Below are 8,979 nucleotides of genomic sequence, written 5' to 3' on the forward strand. Positions count from 1 at the left end.
TGTGTTTGTTGCCAGACGTGACTCATGTTTTCTTCCCACACTGCAAGGGAACATCTTTTGCATAACTCACTTGGAAGACCACTGTGAAATATGCCATCCCATTGCTATATCCCAAACTCCAGAAATGCCAGAGTGGGGGAGAGGGTACCAACTGGTCAAGACATCTGTAAATGTTGTTGTTATTCAATTATTTCAATCTTATTTGACCCTTTGTGATGCTATTTGGGTTTTCTTGGCAACGATGCTAGAGGGATTTGTTATTTCCTTCTCCAGCTCATTTAACAGAGGAGGAAACTGAGGCAAACAGAGCCCAGGGTCACACAGCAAGTAAGTGTCTAGGCTGGCTTTAAACTCAGGAGAATGAATCTTGCTGACTCCAGTCCCAGCACTGTATTCACTGCACCACCTAGCTGGCCCTGGTAAATGTACCCCGAGTGTATTAAAACATCTTTGTTGGGATTCTTACATTGTTACTCTCACACAACACTCTATTTCTAGTCCCCATGCTTTTGCACTGGCCTTCCCACTTGACTGGGATGCATTCCCTTCTAATGTCTACCTCACAGAGTCCTCCTCATCTTTAAAATACAACTCAAGCATCTTCTTCTTCATGAAGTCTTTTCTGACTCCCCTTCTACCACCTTGCATCCCAAGCTACCTTATATTTAACAATTTAATTTTTATTTGTATTTATATATGTCCTATTTATGCTGTGTGTTTTGTAGATGTGGTTGTCTCCTCTATTAAAATACAAGCTTGGGGGCAGCTAGGTGGCACAGTGGATAATGCTCTGGCTTTGAAGTCAGGAGGACCTGAGTTCACTAGCTGTGTGACCCTGGGCAAGTCACTTAAGCCCATTGCCTTTTCAAAAAAAAAAAAAAGAAAGAAAGAAAGAAAGAAAGAAAAAAATATAAGCTCCTTTTGAGTTGAGAAGCTTCATTCTTTGCGCTTGTATCCCAGTATCTGGCACTTAGCAGGAATTTTAATAAATACTTACTGATTGATTGATACTTCTTTAGGAACTGCTCTACCTATAGATACTTGTCTGGGAACTATCATTTGGGCAATGTCAGGTAGAAGCCAGGTCCTCTCCCTTTTCCTCCCATCTCAGCTCTCCCGATTCTGCACCTCCCCCCTTCATTGAACCACAGCTACGGTCAGGTTGACTACTCCCTTTCTCTCTCCAGAGATATATTCCTTGCTGAAACCCACCTACCCCCCTCACCCCAGTTCCAACAAAAGAAAGGATGGTAACCCAAACTACTTCATGACCCACGTCTGGCGATACCATTTTATAGCTAGGACATGGAAGCTTTCTCGGGCAAGGAACAGTCAGAGCACCTGTGCCTGTTCCTCCTTTAATCGAGATAAGCTCCACTTAAGTGGGGGATTCAAACAACAGAAGTGTGCCCCCGCCACTCAGAGAAGTCAGCACCTCTTCATCACTCCAGTCTCTGCTGCACTTCAGGATGGAGAGAACAAAGCTGTTTCAAAGAAGGAATCAATGCCATGTTAGAGCAGAGGCTCTCAAGAGGAAGAGGAAACAAAAGACTCTCCACTTTACCTTGTTAGTGAAAGGTGAGCATCCATTTTGCCCATGGCAGCCTCTACTTCCTTCTCCTTTTCTCACCCCCCTCAACTTGCCACCTCCCCATCTCCCCAGCACTTGCTTGATTCTCTGTCAGCAACATGACTAAAATTGCCATGCAAAGCTTAATTTATCTTTGTTCTCAATGATGTCTACCACAGATTCGTTGCTTTCAAGAATTAATGCACACCGGTGTTCTTTATCTGTCTCTCCATCCAGAAAATAATTTCAGGAAGATAAAAGTAAAGCCATCTAAATTCATCTCATGGAGCTAGAGGAGACCATGAAAACGCATCATTCTAGCATGTCCTTCCAGGACTGTACTAACGGCAAGACACAAAGATAATTTTCCTTGCCTCACCTAAAAATCTCCAGAATTCTTGTCTTAGTTATTAGAGAAACAGTATGGTAAAGTGGGATGAACTCTGAACTTAGAATCAGAAGAGATATTGGTTCAGGGTCCTACCTCTAACACTTAATTAGCTGGGTAATCTTATTTTTGTGTGTGTTTGGTTGCTGTTTTTTTTTTTTGTTAGACAATTGGGGTTAAGTGACTTGCCCAGAGTCGCCAGCTAGTGAACGTTATGTCTCTGAGGCTGGATTTGAACTCAGGTCCTCCCGACTCCAGGGCCAGTGATCTATCCACTGTGCCACCTAGCTGCCCCTAGGCTGAGTAATCTTGGGCAAGCCCAAGAAGCCCTATGAGCCACAGGCTGTTTACCTGTAAAATAGAGATAACATTGCCTATTTCACGTGGTCATTGTGAAGATGAAATGAGGTTATATATTAAGTGCTTTGCAAACCTTAAATTCTGTATAAGAATATAACAACCCCCCTCACAAAAGCAATGTGAGTGTGGAAGTTCTAGACTTCACTGGCCCTACAGAACTTGCTCTAGGCTTTGTAGTTAGCCTCTGGTCTCTAGGGGCCCTCCACATCTGTAGTATGAAGCAAAAAAAGTTGCAGCTTCTGGATTCAGTCTTTACTCCCTGTCTGAATAAAAGTCCCTCTTAGGCCAAGACAGACTTGGGGGCACCAACACATAGTTTTCTCTTCATCTGAAGCATCTCCTGAGTTATTATCTAGCTTTGATAGTCTATTTACAATCGGTAAATAGGCCCTTCTTGAAGTTTACATAGTCAACTCTCCATTGCTCATCTACTCCTTGGAGCCAAGTAGTACCACCAATCAGCCAGTGGTTGGCTATGATCTACTGGCTTTGCAGTGTCCTATTATCTAGGGCTGTATGATCCACCCAATATAAGGCTCTATATTTTCTCCACCTTGAAGATTCCAAAGCACAAATCCAATAGGTGAACTTGACTCTTCCCCAAAAATCAGATGGAGTGAAGTCTAGGGCAACAATCTAGTTGTCTTTTTATGGATGCAATAGAAATGCCGCATTTTGACACCAGCAAACTCTCTGCTCAAGCCTCGGAGTGCCATTTTAATAATGTGTGATTAAAATCCTAAGGCCATGGGTTTCCTTGTGGATGGCAAGATAATAGTTTTGGATTTCTTGGTTTCTTTCAAAGAAACAGGTCACATTTTTTGGTGTAATTAACGTTTCCTTGAGTCATTTGCCTTTAAAGACTCCCCCTTGATTAGAATGGATCCTGTTAGAGAACCCATATATAAACAATTCTACTATCAAATCTTAGCAATTGTTAAAACACTCTGGTTACTGGTTCAATATGTCCATGCAGACTTGGTGAAATGGTCTCTCACCTCTGATATGTTACTTTTTTTTTTCATTCTCTTCCAAAGATAACAAGCTTGTGTATACAAACTCTGAAGTATAGTTTAAACTGGTAGCGCTTTCCTTTGAACACACTGCTTACAAGTGTCATGCTTCTTTATAGATATCTATTGCCCTATTGAGACAGTAGAATACATTTCCCACCAGATCCAGAGTTATCTCTTGACCTGTTTCCAAAAATCATCATGAAGTGCTTTGTTGGCCACAAAGTGAAACATCTTGGATAACACCAGATGCTTTTTCATGTCCCATGGTGTATTCCATGATCTCGCTCTAACTTTGGCTATTTTCTCAGTAACAGGATACCTTCTGTGGCATGAAGCTCGGGTCTTGAGTGTCACACTCTTTCTCACTCTGCTGCTCTTCTTGTAGATAGTTACACTGCTTCACCCTCCTCTAGCTGTCCAAATACAACTAAGACAAAGGGGACTGGTTCAACATGGCCACGTCTACTACATCCATTGGGGTATAAGCTCTGGTGGAAGTCCTAGACTCTCTGCTGTCCTTTGATGTGATAGTCATCCTTTTCCTCTAATATCATAGACTGCTTTCACACTTTCACTGAGTGTCAGCCTAATTTTGGACTCACGTGGCCTGTGCGTGATGGAGCACCTGCATCTATATTACTCTTCCCTGGCCAATAATGTATGCTGAACTCATCGTTGGCCAGCATTGCCTCTTTTCTTTGGCAGGCAGCTTCTAACTTAGCACTTGTCAAGATAAGTCAGTGGGTTGCTATCTCTTCATACTTGAAATTGAGTTCCATATACATAGCCTGAGAATTTATCAGTGACAACCCATTTTCAAAGCCAAGAATTCCATCTTGTATACCAAATTCCAAGTCTCATGGACTTTAAGCCCTCTGCTGGTAAATACTATAGGTAGACCTCCCTTTTCTGCTACCAGACTGCTCTCATATAAGGTGTTAAGCTGTTTAGGCGAGCATCAAGGTAAAACACAAAGGTTTTGCTTGGATCTTGCAATAATCCAACACTGGTGAGGCAATTGGCCAGGTCTTTAAAAGCCTGTTGCCATTTCTCATTGTCTTAACACTTACTTAGGGAGGTTTGGACTGCCAAAGGCCCAATACAATGAAACCGGAATTCAAGATAATACAGTAAAGCAAGTTGGCTTTATTGGGGGAGATACACACAGAGTGAAAAGCAATCAGGAAGACTGAGAGAAACAAATCTTCTGGGGCCCTAGGTGGAATGGAGCATCCTGCTGCAGCCTTGGGTGGAACTGGGGAAGGGGGTACTCTACCCCCAACCAGGAAATTCTGGTGGGCTTTTATAGGGTTCTTATCCAGATATAGCAGAACTAGACGTTGGACCTGGGGACTGGTACTGATACATGAGGGTGGAGAGAAGGCTTATGAGGAATCGGTGGGTAGTGGAAACTCCAACCTCCTGCTAGTCTTCTTTTGACAGGGTGACTCAGCCTCCCTTGTCAGGAGGTTTTGGAGCTTCCCCAGGACTTCTTCATTTAGCAGGTTGGGGAAGCTACTGCATTCATTGTACTCACCATCCAAGCCATTTCCAAACGACACTAAAGAGGGGTGGTGGAAATCAGGTTATCCTTTGACTTCTGATTCTTAAGTCCAGGGCCTCTGAGTGGGATAAAGCTTAATGATGCTGCACAGCTCTTCACAAAATGTTCAATAATAATTACGGATCTCTAGAAGAGTTGTCAGGACAGTGTTCCTTTTGAAAGCCCCCATCATCATAGGTTCATCCATTCTGAGTCTGTATCCTCCCAGGTGCTAAGCCTCTCATGAGGAAAGGGCGTGTACAACTACAGAGGAACACCAGAATAGTGGCAAAGTACTGACATGGAACTAGTAACAAATATCAATTATATTTCCATTTCTCTGCACTTGGTTTCCTCATCTATAGGATGATGAGTAATGATATTTGCACTCCCTGTCTCACCACATCATTGTGAGGTTCAAATGAAATCACAGGAGCTTAGGATTCAGAGTGGGAAGAACCATAGAGATCACAGTTCAAATATCTCATTTTGGAGAGCACTTAATTCAACTACCACCTTTTAAGGATGAGGAAACGCCATCCTATCGCCTCTGTCACCTCTGCCTCTTGGAATCACTAGCCTCCTTGGAGGCTCAGCTCACACATTGCCTTAGACAGGACATCCGTCCGGACACTCCATACCTCTCTGGTTCTTAGTATTCCTTTCTCAAATTATCAGGTGGCTACATATCTGTTTACATGTTGTATCTCCCAGGAAATTGTAATCTTTGTGAGGGCAGGAACCAAGGTTATGCTGGAGTCAGCTCACACTGGCTAGAGCCCATTGTTAAATTTTCAGGCTGATCATTTATACCTTGGAAAAAGGTGAATGGTGAAAATCAGGACTTGATTTTGTTGATTGTCTAGGCTTAAGAAAGTGATGGCAATGTTAGCAATGCCCATTATACTTAAAAGTGTGTCTTGCAGACCTTCCCCCACCCCTAGACAGCTTTTGCCAGAACATTTGCCAGGACATCCTTGGTGAGGACTGTTTTTCTGTTTTGCCCTTGTATCCCCAAGGCCTGCCATAGGCTGCAAGTAGTAGGTACCTAATGGATCCCGTTGGATTGATTTTGAATGGACTGTGAAATCACTTTCCCTAAATAACCTAGATAGTAAATAATAGAGTCAGAATTCAAATGTAGATCTTCTGACAGCAGGGTGCTTGCTTCAGCAGCAGCATCATATACTAAAATTGGAATGATATGGAGATTAGCATGGCCCCTGCACACGGATGACATGCAAATTTGTGATGCATTCCATATTTTAATTAATTGCTCATGGGTATGCCATACCAATATAACAAAAATGATAATACTACCTAAATTAATTTTCTTTTCCAGTGACATACCAATCAAGCTACTAAAGGATTATTTTCTGGAGCTACAAAAAAAAAAAGTACTTCTCTAGGTGGGAAGGAAAAAGGGAGAATGAGTTAATCCAATTTAAATAAAATGAAAAAAAAAATATGGTTCTGGTAGAATTTTGTCAACTCTTATCCTCCCCAGAAAACTTCTCCTTACCCCTACTCTCTTCCTCTGTATCCAAAGCAACAGCCAGTCTGGGCAGGTGGGAGAATCACTAGCTGGTGAAAAGAACTGAACTAAACCACCTGTTCATTTTCTTCTCTACTTCAAACCCTGAACACCTCATAACTCTTACAGCCCCAGCTACTCGTTGAGAGTATGCTAATTCCCTCCTACTTCAATTTCACCTTGTCCTGCTTAGCCTGTCCATGACAGAAATGGGGAACGGCTTGTGTCCTCCCACCTGCAACAAGGACTGAGCTGACAGGTTTGCTTTTGTTAATGATTCACAAAGCTTAGAAACCCACCTCTGAAGTCAGATTGTTTCAGAGTGTCAACAGGAGGGAGTTAAAACCCATTTTGTTCTGCGAAACACTTTGACTCAGACAAAGGGGAGGAGATGTACTCATGGAACGCATCCTTCTGAAGCAGTGACTGTTCTGGCCCCTGACTAAGCTTCAGTGTGGGATTAACTTTTATCACAAGTCGGATGGGTTTTTATTAAAAGATCAATGCACTTTGGATATTGTTATCAAGCTAGAACTCTGCCCATTAATGCCAACTGTCACCCTCACCCCACCCTCAAGCACACGCTTTCCCTGGTGGGAAGTGACTCATCAAAGGGACTTGGAGAGGTGGGGATTCAGGTCTCAACACACTCCCTGCTAACCCATCTTCATAAACTGTTTGCAACAACAGTCTGACCTGTGATACTCCCATATGGCCCACTGCATTGGCCTTCAGAACACAGTCACTGTATTTGAAGGACACTTTCCCAGTGGGTACATCTCCTCCCACTTGTCTGAGTCACAAAGTGCTAGCAGGGAACAGGCAGGCTTTTGTTAGCTATATTCCACAGTAGACCTAATTGACTGAAAGATGCAGAAATTCTCAATCCTGCTGTGTTTGTTGTATGTCAATTAGACAAAAGTATTTGATTTGGAAGAGTAAAACATTGCCTAAAGAATCCCTTCAGATGAGATATCTTCAATCCATACGTCAAAATTATTCAAGACAGAACAGAGATAAACTTGTTCGACCATCCTCTAAGCATAAATGTCAGAGGCATAAAAAAATGAAGATATATGCTTGCAAAAGTTATTTGCTCCTGTTACAAAAGAGATGTAGCATAGAATCCAACTTGAAGAGGGATTTCCCTATGAATTTTGAGGTCCTCCTGATGACCTTCTTTGTGGAAGCCTTCAAACTCTGGATCATTGCTAAGTCTCATGGAAGAGATCTCTATCCCCTCTGTCTTTTAAGCCCAACATTTGGTTCAGTTTCTTCATCTGTAACATGGGAATATTAATAGCACTTTCTCCATAGGATTGTTGTAAGGATTATGTGGCATAATATATGCAAAGCACTTTGCAAAGATCAAAATGTTTCATAAATGATATTAGTATTAAATATTTCATTTTTATAGCCAAATGCTTTTCCTTACAACAACCTTGAGAGTAAGGTAGTTGTTATTCCCTTTTACAAGGGTTAGTAACTGACGTTAATATAGTGCTTTGGAATTTGGAAGGAACTCCACACACGTTGTATGTGGATCCTCATGCCAACCACTCCTGCAATAGCTGCTACCATCATCATGCTCCCAATTTGACAGATAAGGTTACTGAAGCTTAGAGAGATAAGGTAAGTGGTCACACAATTAGTCAGTGTCCAAGCTGGGATTTGGATCCAGTTCTTTCTGATTCCAAAGTTCAGCTCTTTAGCTGCTGAACCAGCTAAGCCTCTGAGAGCTTAAATAGTTTGCCTTGCAGTCATATAGCTAGTAAGAAGTCAAGTGGGGCTAGAACCCAGCTCATTTGACTCCAAATCTGCCTAGAACACCCAAACTCCAAAGAATCTCTCCACTAGCATAATTTCCTGTGCAAACCCTTTAAAGAGGAATGAATGGAATGGAAGAGGGAATGGAACATAAAACATACCAAGTCTCTCTAATGACTTGATTTGTTTTTAGAGCTATCTGAATTTTTGTTCATATGTGGGCTAATGAGGATTTTTATGGCCAGCTCAGCCTCTGGTTCACTTGCCAAGCAGGCTACTCCTTTGATTATGGATTGGGAAGGAATGTCGGCAAGCAGTAGTTTGCTGTGATATTGCTGACGAATAATAATAAGTCCTAAATGGATCTGCGAACGCATTACTTTGTACATTCTCTCTAATAATGCGAATCACAATACCCCCGTGACTGCTCATTTGGTGCGGCTTTGTCCAGGTCCTTCCAAGTGCTTTCTCAGGGGTTCAAGCTGACATTCTGGGGAGAGTCACATTTTGGGGTGGGGGGAATGAAATCTTCATTTTTTTCTTACATCGTGAGTAGACAGATGGAACAGCTTGAGGTGTATATTTGTTGTTCCACACTCCTGTCCTGTGCACCCTGAGGCATCTTCTTTTTCTATCATATCTTTCCCTGATATCCCTTTTTCTAGCTCTCCTCAGTTCCTTATTTGTTATGTGTTATGTCCTGCACATACTCACCATGTGCCTTCCCATGACTGTCTATGTGCTGCTCTCTTTTAATTCTTCAAAGATCTTAGTAACTCGTAACTCACAGCGATATGACAA

General features: G+C 42.2%; 1 non-coding gene across 1 annotated transcript; it reads left to right on the forward strand.

Annotated features, from left to right (window-relative positions):
* The first annotated feature begins 6,036 nt into the window (after positions 1–6,036).
* On the forward strand, positions 6,037–6,145 carry LOC144455278 (U6 spliceosomal RNA). Its single transcript, XR_013484001.1, has one exon. It is a non-coding gene; the product is annotated as a U6 spliceosomal RNA (small nuclear RNA).
* The last annotated feature ends 2,834 nt before the right edge of the window (positions 6,146–8,979 follow it).

This window comes from Phascolarctos cinereus, unplaced genomic scaffold (genome assembly GCF_003287225.1).
Source record: "Phascolarctos cinereus isolate Bilbo 61053 unplaced genomic scaffold, phaCin_HiC Scaffold_1;HRSCAF=81, whole genome shotgun sequence".
Lineage (NCBI taxonomy): Eukaryota > Metazoa > Chordata > Mammalia > Diprotodontia > Phascolarctidae > Phascolarctos > Phascolarctos cinereus.